We start from the raw sequence: 24,129 nt of genomic DNA, 5'->3' as shown, positions 1-24,129 counted from the left end.
ATGTTTGATCGTGGGGGGAAGAAATGCTAAGTATATTCTCAAAATTAATTTCCAAGTAACATGTTTAGAATCTCTGTTTTTCCTGGAACCCTTAAAGCAATCTTGGAAACGCTGGGAATGTCCACGAAGCACAAATCCTCACCTCTGATTAAGCGCTGAAGTAATTGAGAGACTCAGCCAGCCCGTTCACCTTGGGAAGAGGCACGTACACAAGCCGGCTCTGCACGAAGCCGCCGTGTCTCGGTGTGATTCAAAGTCACCCGTGCCACGGCGGATGGGTCTGCACTTCGCAGAAACCGCACACTCGCCCGCCCCTGCACAGCGTGCTGACTCAGCACTTTCTCCAGCTCTGCCCCGGCCCTGGGCTCCGAAATGGCATCGGGTCAGATTTGATTCAAACCGAGCGCTCGCTGCTATCTGCCTTCGCTCTCCTTCCCCGCACAGCGGCAGGGCTCAATATGCTAAACTGGGCTTAAATGTGCTGTTCATGCAGGGAGCGATGAGCAGCAGATGCCCATTGATAATGGTAGTGTTGATGCAGACACTGCGTTGAAAATGTTTCTAAAGTTGCTGAAGAAGCAGAAAAATGTATGTTTCTTATTTGAATGAGTTTTACGTTTTTATCTAGAGATGGCGTATAGCTGAGGAGTCTCTCAAAAATGCCAGGAGCCTGAACGGCACCATAAATAGATTCCTGAATCAAATGTAAATTAAGCTTTCTGCTACATTTCTGTAATAATCCATCCAAAGAGGAGCAGAAGCTAAAAACCATAATAACAATGGGATAAATTATACAGTCCCACAATTTTTCTAACACTGCTGTTAGCATAACACTAGATTGATGTTGTACCTATTTTTATTTTTGCTGCCGGAACAGTCTTTGTCACGGAGAGGAGGCATCGGAATTTCAATTTCTAATATATTTTGTGAAATATATGGAGTACTGCACTAATCTGACCTTTTCAGAATTTTTCATTTCAATTGGCTGGTCACCCCAGCCCTTTGCAACAGGTTAGGCTCCCCTTTTAATAGGAAGAGGAGGAGTGCAATGGTCAACCATTCAAAATACTGAATATTAAAAAGGTCAACAGAGTATGGCATGGCAATGTGAAAATGAGACAACACAATCCCAGTTACCTCATTGCAGTGACAAAAATTGTAGCAAGAAGAGAAAATGTCACAACATGAATCCATTTCCAGGAAGGAACGGGAGCATGGTGTAGAATGAATCTGTCCTTGCTGCAAAGTTATGACTGCATTCCTGCAGACTGTACAAAACCTTCAGCAAATTGAAGTTGCATGTGTAATAGTCAAAGATATTTCCTCACGATAAAATTGTATTTGTGAAAATGATGCTGTTAAATGGCCACAGAAACATGGCAAATGTGCAAATTCTGTGTTATTCTGTATTTCCTTTTCTCCATGTGTTGTGCTATCCTGGGAACCTCTCTTTCCTAAAGAACAGAGGCAGATGAGCCTAACAGCTTGTCCTTTTCCTGTTTTCAGCCATGGGAGTGAAAATAAAAAAAGATAATTAAAAAACCCCAGAGAATACATTTTTTAAAAAAAACTAGGTTTAGGGGGGAAAGAACAAATCTGAATGGTTGTAAAATGTAAAATTTTGACTGCAAATAAAGCATGAGCTTTTGCTTTCTGAATCATTCCTGCTCGGGGCACGGCTGGCACAGGCACTAGAGCCTGCTTGCCCCACATCGTACAGCATGTCGCTTGGTCCCAGTACGGCAGAGCTGAAGGCAGCTCCTTTGCTGGAGGCAGCGGCCAAACCCTGTGCTCGCAGGACTCTTCAGTTTAACACCTTTTCTGGTTTGCTTTCTTTTTCCTTTGTCAAAATTCAGCAGGTCTTCATTTTCCATTTAAAACATCTGAGAACCCAAATGGTATTTATAAAAATTCACTTGTAAAATTTGTTGGGCCGATTGTAACCGCACAAACACCATTTCATGCATTTCCAGTGTCATAAAAAAGTACTTTGGTAACTATTTATTTTGCCTTGAAAAGATAAGTCAGTATATGATAAACATAGATCTGAGATACCTGACTTGAGGCACCCTAGTCTGCGAATGCTAGCCGATGGCTACGAGGAATTGCTATTTTAAAAAATTCAAACCCCAGAATTAACATAAATAAGCTTCAATTGAAAATAGGATTTCTTCCCACCTGAGGCAGGAAGTATTAACTTGCAGGAATCCTATCCGGCAATAAAAGCGCTTTTCTTTTGCATCCTCAGAGAAAGAAACAGCATTACGGAGAAGTTAAAGGAAGATGTCCCAGCCATGTGGTTTTATTACAACCTAATGGGATTGCACTGCCAGGCTGTGACAGACCCAGCATTTCTTTCAGAGCACTCTGAGCTTGGCTGCTTATATTTTTGCTTGGGCAATTATAGCTAGCAATCACTCTTGATGGAGGTCATATCTTGTCAACATTTGCACGCACAGCTCCTACCGTCGTCGGTGAGGTCTGGGCAAAATGGATGGAACATAAAGCCCCAAATTTGGCCTGACTACCCAGCAAACTGGCATAAGCATAGCTCAGTTCATGCTTCTGATCAAGTGCCATATGCAGCAGCCTCTCAACAAAAAAAACCCAGCCAACAAAAAAGCCCGGCGACACAAGGTGCCTCTCTGCTCCCACCGCTGGAAGCGAACCTGCCTGCGCACAGCCGGCGCGGGAGCCAGGGCAGACCGAGAGGAGGGCAACAGCAGCGCCATTTGGTGATCTGCTCTTTGTGCTTACTAAAAGTTTTTGCAAACGGTAAGATCAAAATCGCTGGCAGAAGAGCTCCTAAAAGCATCTCAGCTTTCCAAAGCCACGCTTATCTGACGCCGCGACAGGGAGCCCCGCGGGCCGTTGGTGGTGGCGGGGGTGCAAAACCCGGGAAGTTTGAGCCAGATGTCAGGATGGAGCAGAGAAAGGGATTTCCTGACACAAAAGCAAGGGGAAACTTTGTTGGGAAATGGGAATAAAGTAGTTTTATAGAGGTTTGGAATTTAAAATTATTCAGAAAAGGTGTGATAAAATACATGCACGTGCACCCCGCAGAGAGTTAAACTCACTGCCGAGCTGAGGGGCTGGAAGCGGTCTCTGGATCACTGCCGTGCTGCCCGAGAGCTGGACCTGCAGGGAAGGGGCAGCTCCCACTCTCCTCGAGTGGGAGCGGGTAACAATGAGTAATTCTGGGTCAATGCAGCTGCGGAAATAAAGAGCAGCGATTATACTTCAGAGTATGGCTAAACGGTGCCCTGCATCATCATTAGCAATAGGCGAAAATTGTACTCAAGCCTCTAATCCTCTTGCCAGTTTGGTTGTCATGAAAATTGGATCTGAAGTACTCTTGGTCACGGCTTTAAACAAGTAAAACTCCCACGAGGTGATTAGAGAAAGCCAAAATCAGATCTGAAACAGCCCGTGCCTGCTTTCACTCATGTGAAAAATATTTCGGATGGGACACACGCATCCTGCCTGCTCAGGATGCAGAATAACACGGCACCAGGGAGAGAGGCCGGTGCGAGCAGTGCCTCGGGGTAAACGGTTTGAGATGTTTTAGGAATAATATTCCCAGCAAGTGCTGGTAAGTGCAGTAACGCTAATCCTTCTTGCTGTTCCAGCCCACAATAGAGCAGCTTAGGTGCTTTTATATTAAATACACTTACCAGGGACTATAGGTTCTCCAACACAGTATTGATAAGTACCGTAAAATCCCCAAAGCACTAAAATAATGACTGAAAGGGGAACTTGGCTCATCACCTGCTGACACCCCTCTCCCCAAAGGCATGCATGCAGGAGGTACCCTTCGTGCCCTCCCTGCGGGGCTGAGCAGGGACACGCTCCTCACCTGAATCGCTTTGGTCTATTTAGGGTTTTATGGGACGTAACCAACACTTCAGGGTCCATTTGCCAACTAACGTTCAGAAAATGCACGTCCCCATCTCTCCCAGGCTGCAGCGAGGAGCCCTCCTGGTGAGTCAGATGGGTAATGGCACGGGTGTTTCCGAAACGCAGCCTTGAGAATACAAAACAGAGAGGTTTGCACCCAAAAATCAAGCTAACTAAATCCCGAATCCGATCCAGACACAAAAAAAGCAAACGTGTGGTGTTGCTGAAGACTGCTGCATCATCGCTGCAGCAGTGGGGCGGTCCCAAGGCAGGGCAGGGATGCGGCCCCCGGAGCGGAGCGCTGGGCTCTGCCCGTCCCTCAGCCTGGGCTGGCCCTGGCTGCCCCCTCAGCCCTGCTCCCCCCTTGCTGGGTGGGCACGGCTGATGGCCCAGGACATCCCCACCACGTCTGCTTTGGTACCTCTGCCTAAGTGAGCTGCTCGCCCTTCCCGCACGCATGCATGCGCAGATACAGAACTATAAATATCTATATCTATATATGAGCTGACCCTCCCTCTCTCTGTCATATGTAACACAGCCTGCTACTTCACTCTGTCTGTGATGGCAGAACGTATCGCCCGTGTTGTGTTATGAAGGTATTTCATTCATTTATCACTTATAGATCCTCTACTGGCCCAGGTGCTCCTCAATCCATTTTCAATCCCATTTTCCAGACTCGGGGCTAACGTTAAACAAGTACTGTTATTTTTAAAACACAATTGCACTAAATGACTCATCCTTCATTTCCTGTCATCATAATTTTTAATAGTTTTTTTCCTCCATGACAAATGTTACCTGGTAGGGGTTTTTTTTTCTCCCTTTTCAAATAAGGTATTTCAGGCTGCTTTTTTATTTTTTTAACTTTAAAACTCCCATGTCATCAGCCACCATTCAGCTCCCCCGAGAACACGCTATCGGTTCAAGTAGCTTTGGGCAACTGGAGGAGAATAAGGAAAGCCAGAGGTGTCCCCAGGGAGGGATGACGTTTGGGAGGAGCGATGCCGGTGGCGGCAGAGCTGGGGCTCGCGGTCCCACACAGCCCCTTGGCACAAGGGGGACCGGCTCTCCTGGGGGGAACCACCTCCCTGACCTTCTGCTAGCTAATGCCGGGAGATTGGTCCAAGCTCTTCACAACTCACTTCAAAGTAAAATTCCCAGTAAGTGTAGTGGTAGCAGGAGGTACTCGTCACCTCCGAAGGATGCGGCTGTAGGACCTCAGGTTTAGGAATCCAGTCTGGAAAGGGTCATCTGGGTCGCAGTGCTAACTCTTAACTTTAATTATCAACAAAACCTCCTTTGAATGTTGCAGTTTAGTGCTGTCTCACGAAGACAAGGGTTGCTGTTAAGGGTGACACCGGGGCTGGGCTGTGTGAGCTGGCAGCACCGCGGCCGTACCCTGGCACTGGCGGTGCCGGACGGTTCCTCTCTGTCCTCCTCTGCCTTGACGTGCCTTACATGCAGCTTCTGCTGAGCAGATGCACCCTCCTCGCTTTGTGGGTCGTTCCCAAATGATTGCTGATGGTGGTGGTGGTGGCCACAATATTTGGCAGAGAGACTTTATTTTTCTGCTTTTCAAAATGCAGTATGATGATGATGAATTTTTTGCAGAGTGGGTCTGATCCAAAGCCAAAAAAAAGAAAAAAAGAGAGGAGAGGAGAGTCTTGAGAAGACTTTAGATCAGGCCTTTCTAAACCGTTCCCCCGCTTCTCTGCTGGATGTTAATTATTACAGCTTGCAACTCAAGAATTTTGTTCTCAGTCATATCCTAGTTTTATTCTCAGTACAGCTGAATGGCAAATTATTCATTTGCTCTAATCACAGTGGGGTTAGGATCTTTGGTATGCAAGTGACAATATTAATTGCCTGGCGTGTGGTCTTCTGAAGAACAGAAGTTAGAAAGAGTGATTCCACACCCCAAGTCATTAGAAGAACAGTGCAATTCATTATCTGTGTGTTATTATTACTAATGACATAGTAATAGACTCCATACTAACAATAAATATCTTTTTATAAGCTCAGTGTCTTACTTAATAGACCTTTCAGCTTGAAGGCAAAGGTTCGTGTCACCCTCAGCTGAAGCACACTTGCTCTGCCTCTCGCGGGGGCTGCCGAGAGCACGGTCCCGGGAGCAAACCCTTTATTCGGCAAGGGCTGTGCGTCGGTGTCAGGCCACACGGTGTGGGGTTTGGGCTGTTTCTGTGCTGTGAGAGTTTTGGCTGGTGGCGTGTGCTCCAGCCCTGGCAGGACAGGGAGGTGAAGCAGCCCAAGCACAGGCTGGGGCAGAGGGGGGCTGCCTTCCCAGTGTCCCGGCCCCCGTCCTACTGTCAGCTGGGGGAGCAAGGACCCACTCAGACATACGCGTACCAGTAGGGAAAAAAACCTGTCCAGCCTTTGCTTCAGTATCTCCAGGAACAGGACCTAGTGAATAAATTTCTTCATAAATGGAGATATTAGATCTCCCTTGAAAACCCAGAGCGTCGCTGGTTAACCATCCCTTGACAATGGCGTTTGCAGCTGATCCGTCTTGAAAATGTTGGTCACCGCTGGCCAGAGCGGTGCTGTGAAATCTCACCGTGGTGGGAAGACTCTCCTTCATCCAAAGGCATTGAAAGGAATTTGTCACGACTCCTGTGGATGAGACGGCGCAGTTCATTGCTTCGGCGCTTCTTGCCTACTCTGAAAGTTTTTCCTGCTCGAGAGGATGTATATGAGGATCTGGAGGGTGCAGCACTCATGTTGTGAACACAACGACTCACCAAAGCAGCTCGTAAATCAAGAGTCATTTCTAGAGGGAGGCACAGCATCTCCCCCCCCCGCCCCCGGCTATCTGAGGCTTATGCAAGCAAGCTCCCAAGAGCAGGCTTTGGGGGTTGGTTTGGGTTTTTTAAGTGACTAACTTCCTGCTTTTAGCACAATCGCATTTGTGTGTAGGGGTGGCATGAGCCTTTCAGAAAAATCATCTTGGGAAAGGTGCTGCCTCAGACACAGTCTACACAACGAAATCAAAGACTGTGCTAAAATCCTCACGCTGTGCCAGCTTAGGGCACCGCGCAGCTACAGGGCTGGTTGGCAGAGCCCAAATTCTCAAGCCTGTCTATGAGAAAGCTCTTCTGTAATGACATTGAACCTTGCCACTGTCTGAGCGACCTGAAAAAATAACAGGGCACGAAGCAGACTTTTTTTTCTGGTCTTTTCGCGCTGGACTTGGTTTTCCCTGGAGGGGGGGTGCTGGCTGCCACCTGCTCCAGGCGACCCCACGAAGCAAGGAGGGGGAATTTGTCCCCAACAGGGAGATGAAAAATACAGACTTTATATAGTGGATGTTGGTGGATGGTTTTGGTTAGATATCGAGTCATTCAAGGCCAGGACATGTACTTCTCATCTCCCCCACAAAACCTTAGAGCACAGGACAGACTGCTACGGAGACTTGCACTTCTTTCCAGTCCGTGCTGTTTTCGAGGGATCTAGACACCAGATCCTGGCGGAGCCCCAAGCTCACCCGTGGCTTTGCACTCCTGCATTTAAAAGGCGAGGGAGAAGGACGGAGATATTGCTGAAGTCAGGGGAAGAGGGTTAGGTCTATTTTGTTTCCACTGGCTATTTGGCAAGAGGTGAATTTGTCTCCCTTCTGGCATTTGGAAGTGCTTCATGTGGTAAAAGCCTCTGCTGCTGGTCTATCACCAGGGCTCTCAACCCGCGTCCAGGGGAGTGGGACACCGTCCTGCTGCTGAGAGCACTGACAAAGAGCAGACCACCGGATTCAAAACCTCTGTCCCAGTCTCAGAGGGAATCTGCTCTTGGAAAAACAATATTAAGAGACATTTCAGCTCTATATCCTTTTATTTCCAGTCACAGGTGTACCAAGACAATTCTGGTGGTGCAGTGGAATACAAAATGATTTATTAATGACAGGAAAATTTGCACCCTTGAATATATCCCAAAGCAACTTTGAAGTTATTGAGGCAGGGTCATTACCATCTGCTCTATTAGCAAGACCTGGAAAATAGATATTTTAACTTTAATTTAATTTCATACAAGTTGCAACCCGGTCTTTAACAGAGAGGCTTCATTTTAATTTATCGCAGACCCAGGCATTTGCTTTAGGCTCTTGGGTTTAGTATCCAATGCTGTTGAAGACATTTTACCCCAATTGCATTCTGGCATTGAATGCAGAAACCTTAACTAGAAAATCAGCATGTTTTTACTTTGGTGTTTCCTAATTTAGAGGTAATGGTGCCCAGCAGGGTCCAAATGTCTGACGTTTTTTGCCTGAAGTTGTTCAAATTGTCTAGCAGCTAAATTGGTTAAATTGGCTGTTCGATGCTGAGCAGAAGTGACATCCTGGCGCCTGCCCACGGGTCGTGCTGCCTCGGGGACTGAGGGCCAGACCTTCCTCCAGTGCCCCGAGATCCTTTTCCTTAGGGAGGTGTCCTGGGGGATTCCTGCATGGGAGGACTGGGGTTGCGGTGGAGAACGTGTGAGTCCCATCCGTTCCCCATGCCCAAGCGCTGGTCTGAATTTTGGGCGATTGACACGGCAGGTCCCCAGCACACCGAACCCTGATCCTGAGTGACTCCTGGATGCTGAGCACAATTCTCTCTTCTAAAGTTCTCAGTTTGCAGGAGGAGGATTCAGACGGGTCTGAGAAGAAATGGGTCAAGCTCAGAGGAAATGTGTTGCTGTCACCTGCGGTCTCACAGCGAGCTCTCAGACCATTTTATTGGGGAAAAATGTCAGAGAAAATGACAGTAAAGGCATGTTAATGCCTCTGTAGAACTATGTCCAGGTCAGCATCCCAAACTGCGTTCCACATACCTGTTTATTAACTGTGCTGAAAGCTAGAGCAGGAGCATCACTCCTTCTGGCCGGCGGTACCCGGCTCCTGGAATTGGGATGAATCCTCACCGCGCATCGGCATCAGCTTCCACTCAGTCCGAGTCCTGGGCTCCTCTACGGAAAGTCAACAGAAATGTTCAGTGTCCTAATAAATTGAAGGAGGAGAAAGGCATGATTCAAACTGAAATCACATGTGGAATTACAGGAGCCGACCGTGCATTTTTAATACACGTTTTTAAATTATGCCGTAGAAAAGCAAGTTAACATTTTAAACATAGTGGAACTGTTTTTAACTTGTTTGTTTGGAAAACAAATATCTATTTCATATTACATTACATTGTTTAATTATTTATTTACAGCTCAAAATACCTGTGTTATTTGTGCTAGCTGCTATTACAAATACTGAATTAATGTTCATTTATTTCCCCACTTATGTTGTGGAGATTGTATTATGACTTTATCAATTGGCTGGTTTTTTTTCAAAGAAACTTATTTCAATCCAATTTCTTATGTCATGTTACAGATAAATGAAAGCAAAGGCCCCCCATATTGTATGTGAAATCTGTAATACCATGGCTCTAGAGTAATGCCTTAAACAATCAAGCTAAATATGTCAAGGGACTTTTTAATACACTGCACTGATGAAGCAAGAGTATTAAATTTATTCAACCATGAAGGCGGCTTTGATTATCATACACCTCAGCTGTGCTGGTATGTGTTGACCATGAGAAAAAAAAAAAAAAGAGAGAAAATGAAATCTGATTAGTTCCTGACGGGCTGAAATGTCTTTAATACGCATAACATGGAGGGAATTTATATTAAGAGCTTCCATCAAGAATTTTTTTTTTCATATCTACTTCACAACACAATGAATCAGTGTCTCCAAAGTGTGATAACATTCTTATCAATATCTGAATGGAAACATATGGGATGGCGCAATAATTGCTATTTTATTGTTTGCTCAGTTAAGTGGGACATGTATTGTGTCCATCTCTGAAGCCCTGTAAATAGCCATACCAATTTTTACTCTTGAAAACAGAAGTGATGATTGTTTTCTGCCATTTTTTGTCAGTAGATGTGATTGTGCAGATTTGGAAAATCGATTAAGTTACGAGATTTTTCAAAATTATTTTTGAGCTGAAGCTTAACAAAAGCCTATTTTTAAGACCTTAGTAAAAAATAAAAAGCTGTAATGTATTTGAGTGAGACATGATTATAATATGCATAAGCCATTGTCAGTAGATGGAAAAATTGTGAGAAAGTTTAAAAGGCTAATTATTAATCACCTGGCTTTGGCAGCACTATAGCACTCATTTCCCTGTTTCCTAGGCAGATGCCGGATGTGCGGGGCTACAGCGGTGTATCTGAATTATTTTTAAGAAAGGGTGTAGTGCCCACATGCACAGTACAGACGTTTACAACTGAATTACTATGTTTTGCTTCTCTGCTGCCTCCGCAGTTCTTGCACACGTGCTCGTTGCGAGTACCTGTCGGTGAGGAAGCACAGAAATTCCGCAGAACTCATGAAGAAGTGCGAAAATTGAGCTTAAAATGTTCAGCGTCGTTAATTTGCGTGCATCACTCGTAGAGGTAAAAGTGGCATGATGGCAGAAGAGAAAACAAAGTCCGCGCTGGGGCACACTGTACCAAGGTCCGGCCGCCCCGGGGCGGGGGGCAGCTGCCCCAGTGCCCCCGCTCTTCCCGGCCCCCGGCACCAGCGCGGGGTCTCCTTCACCCACCCGGGGCTAAGAGCACCCCTGCCCGCGGGGACCCGGCTCTGCCCCGTGCGGAGCACACCCCTCCTTGGGAAGGGACCCCAAACCCCGGGGAAGCGGAGGGGGAGCGGCTGAATTTAACCTGACTGCACGATCCCTCGGCAAATATGGCGCTTTCCGCGCTCGAGGAAGCTGGGGGGGAAGGAGCTGTTGTCCCCGCCACTGCTGCGGCACCGTGGAGGGTTAGGGGAATTCTTAGGAGCAGGCTCTGCCGTTCCGCGCTGGAGCATCCTCCGTTGGGGATGGCAGCCGGCCGGCCGCCCCGCCACCCCTGGGCAGAGATGCTCTGGTCCTGCCGGCGCCGCGCTGACGCATCAGGCGAGAGCTGCGCTTCGTGAAACCTGCTCGGATCTAACGGCAGTGCCGACAACAGACCTCGTGACTTCGGTTTCATCGCCAAAACATCTGCCATCCGCGAGGAAGGTGCTCTCCCATTAATAGTGATGCCTCGGGCAGCCTCTGGCAGAGCCGGGGCGAGCTGGGGCAGCGGGAAGAGCTGGGGGTGCTGCGGCGGGGAGCGGGGTGCTCCGCAGAGACGGCGGGGTCTTACCGCCCCGGGGGGATAAGCTGCTGCAAAGAAAGCCCTCAGCAGAGGTTGTGTGACAGCAAAAACGGGTTGAATGTGAAGCTGACTTCAAATTTCTGACTCTAGCTAAAAGCCAGAAAGAGCACGTACGAAGACAAACCGTTGGCTTCACCAGCAGAAAGCGTCCTAAAATGTGCAGAGCCTGCCTGGGAAACCTCCACCAAGGCTCTCCGCCGGGGCGAGCCGGGGCAGGCAACGCGTGGACCACCGGGACAGGATCGGGGCAGCGAAACGGTGGGGTCCCGGCTGCGGGACCCCCTCCTGCACCAGTAGAGCAGCGCTGTGACGGCGCCCGGGATTTACCATCTGTGATGCGGCACCGTTCCGGGGGGATTTAGTGCTCCGGGAAACACGCGTGGCCAGTACAGTAAGGGTTTTGGCTCTCTTACATTAAAATGTGAAAGTTTAGCTGGATGGGTGATGGGCTTTATGCAAATCATGCAACATCAAGCTGGCTGCTCTCTCTGAATCCCACGTATGACAGATGAGAGAGCTTGAGAACTTGTGTATTTTAATGGCGCTTGTGCTGAAGATGATAAATGCAGTCTTCATCCAGCAACTTCAAGGTTCACTTTTTTTAAGAGGGACATGCATATGGTTAAAAACAGTTGCAACATTAATAATACTCCCTTGCAAGAAAGATTGATATACACAGCATAAATACTCACGCAGCATACATAGCTTCTGGGAGACAAGTAGTATTGCTTTTGCTTTCAATATTTGGGCTGAAGATTGAAGTCCAAGTGAGTTTTTTTACTTTTTCTTTTCAGAGGAGTGTGCTCCAAAGCTATTATTTCACTTGCACGTTGCTAATGACTGCACAGACACCATGTAGCCCTGTTTCAGAAGACCAGCCCATGAGAATTGTGTCACGGTTTTAGGCCCTGTGGGTATAAAGTCATGGCACAAGCTGCTCTTTGCAGCTCTTGAGACAGTGAGAAATTCGGAGGGGCTGGTCTCTCAACAGCAACCATCCTACCTGCAAGTGCCCTCCGCATACAAGCAGCGGGGTTCAGCGCAGGGCAGAAGATGAGCGAGTTTTGCGGGACTTACGTTGTAGGTATTTTATTTTCCAACAACAACAAAAACTTTCTTCCTTGTGTTTGTAGGGAAGTCATTTAGGGTTTAACAAGGCTGCTGACCCCGGCACACAGTTCTGGATGAGCAGGGGAAGCTAGCACTTCATTTACTTCTCTTGCCCCTGGGCCATACTGTGCGCTGAATGAGTACAAACCGCAGCTGATGGCTGTTTCAGCTTCGATGCTGAGCCTCGGGGACGGGCACTGGGGAGAGATGCAGGAGCAGAAACCTCCAGCCCCAGCACCGTGGTGTCCCGCACCATCCCACCCTGACCATCTGGGTGGATGATGCACTCCGGGAAGCCCATACTAACAGTGCCGGCACAGGGACGCAGCCCTCTCACTGCTGGGGGGGGATTTTCTCCTCTGAACAAGATATTTGGCCTTTGATACGCAGGAGATGTTTTATCTCCCAATTTCTTCAGTAGGCTTACAGAAATTGTGAGTATAGAGCTGGAAAAACACAGCACCACCCAAGGCAAGCATAAATGGAAGCCAAGTCATTACTAGCAAGTGAAATAAATTCTGGGTATTGGAAGGAAACCGGGAAAAGACAAGACATGCTGAGCGTAAGACAGAAAAATGGCAAAACATACAAAATGAACAAACCTTGGAAGTATGGCCTTTATGAAACACTTAGAGTTCTCTGTGCTTTCTGAGTTGAGTGCTGGCTGAAAAGGGCTGGAGCTGCAAGCAGATAAATGTTCTATTATTTGGTTTCTCCTGTGTTCATGTAAACAAAGATTGCATTAAAAAATACCTGACTTCACTATCAATTTTTATTCCCAGCGGAACCACAGTCAGGGCTCTCAGCTTTGGCCTGAACGGGCTTACTGGTTAGTGGTCTGTAAAACCTTTCACAGCCTGTTCACTCATTTACCTCATCACTCAGATGCTGGATACCAGGTGAAATATGGGAGTCTTAGATTGTCATAGCTCTTCATGAGGTCCTTCCTCTTTTTCAAGGATCTTTTAAGCGAGAAAGAGTGTCATCCTCAGTGACATTATGAAGATATGCAAAGGAGATGCAAACCATAAGCATGGGAACATTCGTACTGGTTCCCACCAACCCCCTCCGGCTTGGGACCTGCAGAGGAGCATAAAAGCAGAGCCATCCCTGCTGCCTTGGCATAAACTCCCCACACATCGGGAGCCTGCAGCTTCGAGGTCCTCTAGATCTAGGGCTTGTGTCTTCTTGTCAAACACATCTAATTTCTTTTCTCTAAATGGCTTAATTGCTCTTGGGGATCCCACAGCCTGTTGGCATCCTCCGTGCTCTGTGGCTTTGAGTTCCACTGTTTGATCACGTTGCCTTCCCTCTTATTGATATTCAAATGAAACAGAAATAAATTCTTAAATCCATTCTAATTTAATATAGGGGTTTTTTCAACTACACTTAAAACTTAGTCTTCATCTTCAGCTTTGTTACAGCACAAGAGGAGGCAGAGATAGTTTCGAAGAGATGGTTACAGGTGTTTGCCCCTTTGAGAATGTTTCAAACAAGTACTTTTGAACAAAACCTTTGCAGATAGTCATTATGTAAAGCTGGATGGCCGTGGTACTTAAAAGAGATGGACCTCTGACCAAGGAGGACACACCTTTATTTGCTTCAGCATGCAGAGTCCAAGGGGAGGAAATGTCAGGAGATGACCCCTTGGGCAGAGATAAAGTAGATCGCGTGAACTGGGGAAAAAAATATGGAAAGAGGATCAGCAGGAAATAGCCTCAAAGCAAAGGCTCAGGGATGGTCATGGTGCTGTTCCCTATTTGAGTAATTTTTATGTAGGTAGTAGAACAGCATGAATCTCTTGATTCATGAGAGTGATATTTCCTCCCAGTGCAACAGTAATTAAAGCTGGACGGAGCCAGGACAGCTGTTTCGGAAAACCTTCCAGTGCTCAGGACGGGTTCATGCTGGCGGACGCGAGTGGGTGTCCTCCCAGGGTGGGCGCGGGAGCCTGGGGCAGGCGATGCCTGTTCTCCTGAAGTCCCCTTGGAATAAATATTAATAGCGATGTGCCGAGCAGATGCTGGATCTCGTGTCATCTGTAAGGAACCCAGTTAATATTTCAGTAGGATTCAGACAAAAGCAGAGATGAAAAAGTGACAGATTCACAGTATCATGGAATAATATTTGCTGATTGAGAGGCATACAGCTTTTTTAAAAAAATATGGGGGACATCATTTGCAACTTGTTCTTGTGAAGAGAGAAGTCCCATGACAGATTTCAAATCTTTGGCACAGCTTTATAACTTTATCAAAGAGAAGCATCAAAGCGAGAACTTTGTTCTGAAAAAAAAAGGCAGAAAAATAATCAATAGAAACCACAACAAAATATAAGATCAGGATAATCATGTTGTACCATCAAAAAGGTACAGTTTTTGTGCCTTTTGTGATGTTTTCTTCATGACAGTTCGGTCTCAATGGCACAGTGAAAATAACTTGCTTGTCTTGTGATTGACAGGAAATTTAAATGCCAGGAAGCAAATGCCAGTAGGAAAAAAATCTTAGCTCACATATTGTACACCTTAATGCGATATCGGATCCAACCGGTTTCCTTGTAAGTTAATGGGTAATTGGACCCATATGGCACCCAAAAAAGTGCAAATTTGGGTTTTCAGTGTGAGGAGAAGTTACCTGGGAAACTGTCTACATTTAGTTACTTATCAATATTCAGTGCTATTGCTGAGACAAGATAAAGGAATAAGATGGAAACTTGAGAGCTTTAGATAAAATAGGCCAATAAATGCATCAAGAGAGGATCTAACTCTGCAGCAGTTTCTCCTGATATTGAACCTCAATCCTGACCACCACATCAAAAATAAATGTCAACTGTTTTCTGTGTTTTCTATTAGAGCAGCACTGAATAGTCCATATATGAATGTTATTAACATTTTTGCCTTTTTTAGTCTTTTTTTTTTCTCTCTACATGTTTGATTACAGAACTTATAAGTATTTATGTCCCACTCCCCCCCCCCCTTTTTTTTTTTTTCCAGTAATCACCTTTCCATCAGTTTTTCTCTGGACGAATTGTCAATGAAGGAGCAAGTGCATCTTGGATGCTGCTGGGAGTTCAGCTGAAAATGTCTGGTACCATAAAGAGAGCCCAACTGAAGTATGGGCAGCTCTTCCTGCTTCAAGGGTCAGCAGCTCCAAGGAGACATCCAAGAACTAGAAGTGCCTGCTTGGCAACCAATGTGTGACCCAAGTGCTGGGTGGGGAGCACTGCTGGCCCAGCAAGGTTCTAGTTAATGATAAATTGCAGAGGCTTGTACGCTGCGGTGTTTTTAAACTGTGATTTTTAGGCAGCAGTGATCCCCGAAGAGGGAGTGCACCGCGAGGCGTGCAATGGTGAGGCGATGGAGTGCCGGCACAGCCCCATAGCCTCTGGGCTGAGCGCTGGGATGTTTGTCTGCCACCTGGCAGAGGGTCTTCAGTCCCCCGGGGAATGCAACACTGGGCTTGCGTTAAAGCAAGTGGCAACGTTGCCAGGTAGGGTCATCGGTAATGCTTAGTTTGCTTAACACGAGAAGAAAAGAGGGAAGGAATAATGCCAAAGTCATGGTGACTTTTAGCTAGTTATCACCACCGAGTTTGGTATTCATTTCTGTGGCAGGCCTGTGAGTAGCAGCAGGGATGGCACATTGCAACGGAGAACGTATACTTAACCTGATTTCCTAAAAAACAATGTCATGCTTCAGAAAAGTGGAGCCAGATGCTCCTTTCCAGCTGCAGGAGTGGCCAAACGAGGCTTTGAGGCTGGATTGTATACTGGTCACTGAGTTAATGGTGTGCGTCTATGGGATCCTGCGTTCGGGTAAGTAGGCTTTTGAATGAGAGAAAAAGAATTGTTTTCCTTGTGCATGTTTTGATGTGCTGCTTGTGTGTGCTGGCACAAGCCTCTCATTAGTGACAGACTGTCTGTGACTAAAAAGTATGGGCATAAATACTTGCTTTCTGTATACTTTATCTGTAAAACAAAAAAAATCTTTAATCATAAAAAAGGAAGGGCCAACAGCTTGCTTTTGTGATACAGACTTTTCTTTTTTATTAGGTCTGAGACTGAAAATGGCTCCTGTTAAGAAATACTGGTTTATTGCAGCGGGCTGGGAGATGAGATAAGAGTGAAATACCAAACGCGCACGCACAAACACAGAACGTGTGAAAAATTGGAATGATAAGGTCTTTGGAGCGGGTTCCTGCTGAGGTGATTGAGGTGCGACACTGCATCATATTTGCTGGAGAAGTTGAGGAAAATTGCAGTATAATCAATTAAAATTGGTGCCACTGTGCCTGGACAGAGCTGTCTAAAAGCAAAATATGATAAATAAATTTCTTCTTTACTTTTTGTCAAGGTTATGTGACTTTGCAAACAGACGATGCGGCTGCAGAAAACATACCGCTGCCGGCAACCAGGAGGGTACGGCCCTGAAACGACCTGCGCGTGGATTAACCTTACGCGAGGATTAGGAAGAGACGACGCTCCTTTGCAGGGAAGGGATTTGCTCCCCGAGGGGATACTCCTGGAGCGATCACCTCCTCCCAGACATCCTCAAGTTTTGGCTTGGGGGACGGACGGACTTCCCACCCAGCCCCATCCCAGCCCTGGGGGGACCCTGTCCGCAGGCGGGCAGCAGCGACCGGACCCCTGGTGCCGCGGGACACCCACCGCCCCGGGGACCTCCGGCAGACCCCGCTCCCCCGGCCGAGGACCACCTCACCTGAAGGCCGGGGATGGTTGAAATACCTGCAGTGTTACAGCCTTTGGGCAGCTCGCGTAGATTTGGGGCTGTGCCAGCCGAGCTGGTGGCACCGGCGGAGCGCCAACCCCACTTCCCCGTGCCTGCACCCCGGCTTGTGCTCCCCCACAGACCGTGGCCGGGCAGGCACTTAAATCACGTCTGTTCTCCTCTCTCTGTCTCTCTCATCAAGCGAACCGTCATTATAACTTGTGGGTTTTGTGGCGAGATGAATTGGGTACTTTAGTTAATACTCCCATTATGCCCACACAGAAATGCTGAACAAAGCCTCCCCGTCCCTGGCACTGCACTAATGTTATTTCTCAATTACTTTTTGTTAAGCAAATATGTAGTGTGCTTTAAGTACTGCATCCGATAATTATGTTGAACTCTTCAGTATTGCGTGATGGCTTTCTTACAAACCCTTTCATTATACCTGTCATATGAACTTTAAACACTTGGCAATGCAGTGAGATTGCATTTGAAAAACAGAGATTCTTTTTACACACGCCACCTGTTAGAGAACATTTGGGAGTGCAAAATTGAATGAAATTGAGGCATCCCACGTGGAGAAGATAGTATATGGAGTGTCTTCATTAAATAACCTGTTGGGTTTGGGTTTTTTTTTTTTTAAAGAGACAGAAGTACAAATGTTTAATACATGTACACACATATGTTGTCTGGAAAGTTTTGTTGTTCACACACACAGCTGCAATTTATATGCCAGGAGCTGTCGATGTTAGAAAAACAGTATCTCGGCTCTCCTTATGTCAAGGCACACTTTTAGATAGAATTCTAACAAATAATGTCATTTCTCATTCTCATTTATTTTAGCAAATAATTTTAGGGATGACTGAATTCTTTCCACAGAATGCTGCTACTATATAATGGGACTAATTAAGAGATTTTGGATATAAAAAGTATTCAAATACTTTACAAGACCAACTTTAAGTATACACATGATTTTATGGAGAGTTTTCTTCTCTTTTGCAGATACCCATATTACTCAAGGGCAACTCTTCCTCAGAACTCCCTTCCACCAAAGCTGGGAGGAAGGAAAATCCTGGTGTGGTGAGGTTGTAGCCCTTCCAAAGAGGATTGTTCAAGTCTCTGCACTAATGGCAAGGACAGGAGTTTAATTAGCATGGTAATTCTCTCTCATTCCTTTTGACTGTTAGGAAGAGCCCGGTTCCTTAGATAGACATCACTTATTTTTCTCTATGCAGCCTCTAAGTCCTCTGAAGTGCTGACAGATGCAAGGCTCTGTTTATGCCTCAGCTATAGCTAATTCAGAAGATTCGGGTACTTCAAAGCTTTCCGTTGATTATTTTCTGTATGTTAGTTACATTTCCAAGTCAAATGATTTTTCAGTGAAAAATTCTATTGTCATTTAAATCAGGTTCGTTTTAAAACATCAAATAAAGTTCAATAAAATTTTGTTTTTAAAACACTGAAATCAAGTATTTCAGTAGAGTTGACATATTTCATTTCAACAGTTTTAATGGAACGTTTTTGATCTTCAGTTTCCAAAGAGCTTGTCCAAGTGAAGTCATTAGTGCTTACACTTAAAAAAATTAAGACTTTTGAAGATTAACATCATGACAACATTTCAATTTCATGAAGCAAAATATTTTTCTTAATTCAAAATGACTTTAAAATGTGTTAGAAATGTCGATTTCTTTTAATTCAAATTTGACAATGGAAAATTAATTCATTGAAACAGAAAACCTAGATCTTGCACAGATATTGTGTGAATTATCATTTATTAAGTAAGTCCAAACCAAATTTTGCTTTAAAGTCAGTGACTACTCAAAACATTAGCCTTAATTAGAATAAACCACGGGTGATTCAAAACAGATATGCTCAAAAAATTTACTTTAAGTTACAATATTACTAAAATAATTCTGCTGCTGATAAGTGGGAATCCAATGGGCATGCAAATGGGAACAGGGAAACCACGTTCTTCAGGTTTCAATAAATGCTTATAGGAAAGGTCATTCCTGTTGCGGCATTGCCTGTTTCCAGTTTTGAACTGCTTGCTGTTCACCAAAGAGAAACCTGCCGAAGGTCACGCTTTGCAACAGAGGGGTAGAGATGCTCTGCTCCCTTACGGGATGCACGGGCAAGGACACCACGCCACGAGGACGGCGTAAGGCAGAGCTGTATACACCTAGGGAGCGGGAATAATAGACTCTCATATCTACTTGCTGCTGGAATTTTAAAAGGACAGTGAAGCAGTCCAGGACGAATGAAGTCCTTTTTCCAGTCTGTATCCATCAATCCAAAAGCCAAACCCTCCTTCCTCTCGCTTGCACCCTGCCCGTGCCGTGGCCTCCCGACTCCCCGGTGTGCCGGGGAATTCGGTGAAGGGTTCCCAGTGCACATCTCTCCGTGCTGCAGTCCCCGAACTTCGTTTAAACAAGTGTTTCCAAGAAATTTCATAGCAGGAAGGGGCATTCCTCCGACTAAAGTGTTTACATTGGCAGTGTCTGAAATCAATTAAGTGTTGCTTTGGGTCTTTACTGACTCAATCCACCATAAATCTGCTCGGTTGGGCAGGCAGATGCTGGGCAGAGCTGGAGGCAGGGACTGCTCAGCCTGCCCAACAGCCCTGCCCAGGTCTGCTCAGATGAGGGTTGTCTCACTAAGCCTAGTATTTTAAGAAAAGTCTTGTGTACACCTCACGAGAGCGCATCTGGCAGCAGAGCAATGCCAGCGCTGTGCACAAGTCTTCCTGGGGTGGTAAGATATTCACAATAAGTGAATTAATTCCAGCAATCCAGTAAACACGATGTCGTTTCAATATGATCTTCAAAATCTTGCAGCTACTTAAATAATAAAAAATTCTTTTAAAATATTATGTCTGATATCTTTAAATAGAAGTTACCAGTATAAGCAAGCTTTTTGCAGGGTTTGGCCTGTGGTTTTTGCTGTTCAAGTGGTATATAAGGTTTATTGATAAAGGTGGGTTGTAAAATTTCAATCAAGAGTTTGTTTACTAGGGGTCTGACTGTTCTAGATGAAATAGTAGACAGTGTTTATTAATCTGAAATGCTTTTAAAATGTTTTTTTGTTTGAAAAGAAAGTCAACAGTTCCTCCAGGATTTTTTTTCTTTTTCTGTTATTTTTTCTAGTGGAAATGTTGATAATGATTTTTTTCTTCTTTTCTCAGAGTCACACTTTCCCCGCAAGGGGAATGTAGTCTTTTAAAATGTATGCTGTGTTCCTGTTAAATACATTTTAGGAACACTATGTGCACATGAAAACACTCCTCTGCACTGATATATGTCACTGTATTATAATCAAGGAAAGGCAATAGTCTCCAAAGTACTAGAACTCGCAACTTCAAACCCCGGTTTTCCGTATTTTAACACGCATTCTCGTGTGCCCAGCACAAACAGAAACACATCCGTGCAACTGGTTGTTATATCTACAGAAGGAAGATGCGCACGTGCGTGGAACGGGAGGAGGGGGTGGGAATTCGCCGCGGAGGATGACTGCGCTGCGGGGCCTTCGGCTGTCGGCCGCGGGAGGCTGCAGCTCCCCATCGCCCGCCGAGGAGCTGTCCCAGCACCGGTCTCAGCAGAAGTGCTCGTCGGAGTCGGGCTGATACTGGGAATTGATCCCCAGCTTTCCATTAAGGCATTTGTGCCATTATGTAGCTTCCTAACTTAATTAATGGCTTGAACTTTGAGTTCTCAGAACCTCATTGATTTGGGAAAATGTGCCCTCTCGGTTTACAGAATACAAATCACACCTGGCAATGGTTTTTATTAGCTCTCAGCAACCTCGAAGCGTACCTTATGCCATGTAAGAAAGGGGAGTGATGTGCACGCGTCTGGGCTGAGGAGGTGGAAAAGAGCAGAGATTTGGCTAGCAGAAGTGGAGCCTGACCTTTCTCACACACCTGCTGTGTTCGGACAGGTCCGTGTCTCCTGCAGCGAGCAGGCTTTGAGAGATGCTGGAGGACCAGACCTCCTTGCCAACAGCAGCTTGCTGTTTTTGATGCCCAGCTGTTTTGAAAATAGTAATAGTTATCTAAACACACACAAAGGAAAAAAGTGTCCTGAAAATACTTCAGAATATGATGTCTGTCTGGGTTTTCAGAAAGCCTGAAATAAAGACGTATGTTCTGTTCCTACTCGTCCCAGTATATATATAAGGCACCTCAGAGGCCTTGAGATTATGATAGTCCCATAAATGCTGGTAAAGGCTGTGGAACAAGTCAAATTTATGAGAAAGAGGCAGAGACCTGTGCAAACAGCTGTGGAAGACATCACTGTTTGCTGCGCTTTTTTTTCCAAGGTGCAGCCGACTGCGTCAAACTGCCTAGAAACTGAGGGTGAGAGAGGACCACCCTCTGTCCCTGCATCCCCCAGCATCCCCCAGCTCCTGGCTTAAAGGTGGGAGAGCCAGCAGGCGTTCAGCTGGGTGCTGCTCCCCGGCGTCGGGCTGAGGAAGGCAGGTTCTGCCTTGCCCTGGAATTAACTGATCCACGATCCAGATCTACCACGTACAAACTGTCACCACATCTGGAAAAATCAGTGGAGCTTCCAAAGTATAAAGGAAAAGTAAATTATCCAACTGAGTCTTCAAGTAGTCATGTTTTTGTCACTTAATTACAGCTATTCTGGAAAAAATATCCAATGATTGCCCCACTTTAAAAATATTTGACAGTAGTTTTATGAGGAAATTCATATATACTAATGACATCAACTGGATTGATCAGTTCAATAAGGACATGTTAATTATATCGCCATGAGCATCAGGCTGACCAAGAGAAGGCTACACATCCATCTCCCAGGGACAGCAGCGAGCGCAAGGAGGGATGCTCTGGTCCTCGTGAGACCTGAGTGACCGCACTGGAGCAGAGCAGCATCCTCTGCATCGGGGCACGGTGTGTGTGGCCGCGGTAGGGCAGCCGGCGGCACAAGGCAATGCCGCAGGGACAGAGGCTTCTCCCAGAAGTCGTGCGTTCCTCACCACAACTTCGGTGCCCACGCATTCTCCTGCTCCCAGGTAATTCAGTTTGATTCAGTGTTCAGGAGGGGACGTGGTCTCATGGGCTCGCTTTAGTACCTGAGAGGTGTGGAGATTTCACCTTGTAGAGTTTCCCATCAGCCGCTTATTTTTTCTATATCATCATGGGGGAAAATAATGGAATTTGCTGCTGCATTTCATGTCCTGCGTTTTTAGTATAATCTCATAGACACTGGAGGTCATGATGTCTAAAGTCCAGCTCTCCATGACACTTTTACCTCAGTTTGCTTTAAAGGTCTCTAATGCCAGGGTTTCCCCTGCTTCCCTTTGCTGGAGGCACTGTAGGCTGACAATTGGCCTGAAAATATATTCTCTACTAATTTCACCCTGTTACAACTAGTAATTTCTCTCTTCTACCAATGTAAACGAATCTCTCAGATCCTTCATGTTTATGCCCTTCCAATATATTTATATGTTGTTATGGCCCTTAAACATATTTTTCAAGTTGATGCAACTTTCAAGTTTTCACAGTTAAGAAAGAAATGAATGATGAGTGAGAACAAAGCCTCCTATTATGAAGTAAACTGAAGCACCTGCTAATAATTACGGCACACAGGCATCATGATGGAAGAGGGTGTTAAGTGCCACAAACATGGTCTCCTGCAGCCCCACATGCCTGGCGAAGGAAGAGAGCTGAGATGAATGTCCTGGTGTCTCCTGCATGGAGGATGAGCACTCAGACCAGTACGCTTTAAAGGAGGTGATGAGGTATAAGTGACAGGCAGTAAGACATGCATTTGAAATGTGGTATGGCCAGCACAGTGAGGAAGAAAAAAAAAAAAAGTGTGTCTTTTTGTAAAATTGCACCACTATGAGAAAATATATTACTGCTTCCCCAATAGAGCACCCTGAGAAATAAATTTTCTCTTCCTCTAACAAGGTATTTTCGTGGCTACAGCTACGGATGTCTCCACTATCTGCTCTAGCCGCAGGTGTGATTTTCTGACTCGCCTGTCTCTCGCCCCAGGGCATTGTACCCGCAAAGAGAAAAAAAGACCCCCGGTTCCAATGTAAAGAAACTTTTGACACTGAGATTCCTTTGTTTGTGCACAGGACAATGCCCACGGGAGCAGCCGTTGCCGGCGTGGACGCAGGCCGGTGACCAGTGAGCAGAGCAGCGGGCGAGGGGCCAGGGTGCTGCCTGGGGGGGCATGAGCAGGCAGCCCCCAGGTCCCCCACCACGGGTGCCCCCAGCCCTCCCTCCATCCCTCTCGCCTCCCCTGCCCGCGGCGGCAGCGAGGGGCAGCCCCAGCCCACCCCACGCCTGCGCCCAGCATCCGCAGGAATTTCCTCCTGTTCGGCAAATATTGACTCAGGCTTGAGAGAGCTCTCGTACCCCTCCTCAGGCTGCGTGCGTCCACCTGGGAGGGAGAAGACGGAGGCAGAGTCAGGCAGCGGCACCCGGGCAACGCCGAGAGAGCTGCAGAGAGCAGACACGGAGGACACGGACGTGGCCACGCACCAAGGGCTCAGCTTTCTTTGCGCTTGCACGCGAACAAGCTTGCGTTCGCCTGATGTGCGGTCAGAAGGGAGAAGCAGAGCTTCAGAATTAAAACTGGGAAAACGATCCGCTCTTTTAAAGCAAATGGCAAAATTACCAGGTCACACGAAGAACTGAATGCGCGCCACATAACAACTGAGTTACATTTTTAGTGAGTGATGGCAGAATACCAAATTATTATTATTTCAAGTAAAAAGAATATTGCAGAGGGAAGAGAGGCAAGTATTGGAAGCCATAGAAGAGAGGCTGTCTCCATTGCTGACAAAATGAAATCCCATCTCTGGGAAGGGCCTGAGAATCCTGTTTGATTTCCTGTTTTTTTTTGTAAAACTCCAGGACCAAACAAGGCATGTTTTACCTGAGGGTGGATCTGTGAAGACCTCTGCACTAACGCACCAGTCATGTCTGGGTCTCCCGGCTCCGGCCGTGGGGCAGCACCAGCCCTTGTCCCCCAGCTCCCCACCGACATCGGCTTCAGCTGGGGGAAAAGAGGCGATGGATGCTGTGAGCCATCGGAGGGGGAGCATTTGAGGGGAAAAGACCCAGAGACCCCAGTCTGCCTTTTGCATATGCACTGGGAGCTATCTGTGAAAGGACTGGAGATGCCACCGCACCAACAGGCGAGGGGAAGGCAGGCTCCGTGCATGCTCTGCCGGCGCCGTGGGGACGGCCAAGT

Source organism: Buteo buteo, chromosome 10 (assembly GCF_964188355.1).
Source record: "Buteo buteo chromosome 10, bButBut1.hap1.1, whole genome shotgun sequence".
Taxonomy (NCBI): domain Eukaryota; kingdom Metazoa; phylum Chordata; class Aves; order Accipitriformes; family Accipitridae; genus Buteo; species Buteo buteo.
The sequence above is the reverse complement of the archived record's forward strand: the minus strand, read 5'-3'. Positions refer to the sequence as shown.